Below are 1,935 nucleotides of genomic sequence, written 5' to 3' on the forward strand. Positions count from 1 at the left end.
GCCGCCAGGGGGCAGCGCGGTCGCCACCGCTTAAAGGCGCCGCGCCAGCCCTCGCCGCTGCTGCGGGCTGGTTTGCGTCGCGGGCGGAGGGCGCAGCTGTCTTGCCGAGTGGTTTCTGGCTGAAGGGGCGAGGGGAGGGGGTTGTGGCGGGGACATTTCGTGTCTGTCGTTTGGGGGTAGTCGAGCTCCGGTCCTCGGAAGCATCCCGGTGCCCCAGCGGTATTCACTCCACCCCTCGGCAAGTGGTTGCAACTGCAGAGGGAGGGGGCGGCGCGGTGCGCAGAAACCTTCAGTGAGGTCGCCTCTTGTCGCCAGGGGAAGCTGACCCAGGCCCAGGCTTAGGGCGTTGACCGCCGACTCGCAGGACGCGGCCAGGATGAAGGGAACGTCCCAGGTACCCTTCCCTCCGCGGGGTGCGGGGGTGTGGGTGGGCGTCAGCCTCAGCACCTTCGGTCACCAACCCCACTTGCCCTGCCCTGCCCTGCCCAGCCCAGCCCAGGCCCTGCGGAGCCTTCCTGTCCTGAGAGCACCAGGCTTGGGGAGGGGAAATGGACACATCTCTCCTCCCAGGTCTAGACAAGAAAAATGGGTCCCCTGGGTGCCGGCTGCCGGGGTGGAGGGTTCCGAGTTTCGGCGGAGACTTTCAGGATGGCCTTGAAAATCTGAGAAGAGGAAGAGCTTGGATTGAGGAGGGAGCATCTAAAGACCTGGGGCGTTACGGGGATGACAGGCTTTCCTAACCAAACTTGAGTCAGGCTCCGTAAGTCTTCTTTCTGCCTGGGCTCTGACCTTGGGCTCTGTCCTCGGCCCCTTGGGTCCAGCTGTAGCAAAAATCCTGGTGAGTCAGAAAAATTTGCTGGCCTTGGTGGGAGATCGCCCTGGCCTGTCTACAGGAAGAATCCTGTCAAGTCAACTTACCCGGAATCCCCAGAGCCCTGAGGTTTGCCCTTAGCTTCCCATCTACCAGTTGCCCACCCTTGTGCCTTACTATAAATTCCCACTTGGCCTTGCCAGTCAGAATGGAGCGGTCGCTCTCCTGTTGAAAAACCCCCAGTGCAGATGTCTGCTTCTTAAAGTCTTCCTTGCCATCTTTAACAGGTGCTTTTGTATTTTCTTTAACAAGGGTGGGTGGTGAGTGGGAAAGACACGGGCTAGAGACTAGGCTTTGCATCCTCAGCCTTGAGTGCCCAGAGGGAAGGGTGGCAGCAACTCTGTGCCTCTGTGGTAATCGCACCTCCAGGGCAGAGGCAGGAAATGGATTCAAGGCCTCTAACAGGGCAGAAGACCGGAGTGTGCACTTGATCTTAGCCAAAAGGCCGAGAAGCGATAGAAGTCGGGCAGTGTGGACAATGACAATACACAGTTCACTGCTGAGGTCAACGGTAGGAAATCTCACACAGTCCCAAGCTGTAAGTGCTCTTGCATTCTTAGGGGCATACAGAGCCAGGGAGGCGGGGTGGTCCAAGAGGCTTCCAGGTTAGTTTCTTTATTCCTTCAACAAGCACAAGGACTCCAGTGGGTGGCAGAGATGCTTCTGAGCATTGGGGTTAAAGATGGGTAAGGGCGAGGTCTCAGGAGAAAGGATATAAGCCATTGATTCAAAACAAGTGATGAGGGCCCAAAGAAACGCACTGCCAGGCGTGGTGGCATGCACCTGTAATCCCAGCACTTGGGAGGCTGAGGCAGGAGGATCATCGCAAGTTTGAGACGAGCCTGGGCTACAAAGTGAACTCAAGGCCAGCCTGAACTGCACGGCGAAACCCTGTCTCAAGAAGGCAAAAAAAGAAAAAGAAAAAGAAATGCAGAGACAGGGCCATCCCTTCTGCTTTGCTGAAGGCTGAAGTCTGTGGTATCAGATCTTGAAGGATGAGCAGGAGTTTGGCGTTCCAGGTGGAAAGAAGAATGGGTGCCAACGTTCAGAGGATGAAAAGAGAA

At 57.0% G+C, this 1,935-nt stretch overlaps 1 long non-coding RNA gene across 1 annotated transcript; it reads left to right on the plus strand.

Annotated features, from left to right (window-relative positions):
• The first annotated feature begins 13 nt into the window (after positions 1-13).
• On the plus strand, positions 14-1,095 carry LOC102030668. The gene is made up of 2 exons (XR_261937.2): positions 14-394; positions 571-1,095. It is a non-coding gene; the product is annotated as an uncharacterized LOC102030668 (long non-coding RNA).
• Positions 1,096-1,935: the final 840 nt, after the last annotated feature.

Source organism: Chinchilla lanigera, unplaced genomic scaffold (genome assembly GCF_000276665.1).
Source record: "Chinchilla lanigera isolate Chin_1 unplaced genomic scaffold, ChiLan1.0 scaffold00037, whole genome shotgun sequence".
NCBI classification, from domain to species: Eukaryota; Metazoa; Chordata; class Mammalia; order Rodentia; family Chinchillidae; genus Chinchilla; species Chinchilla lanigera.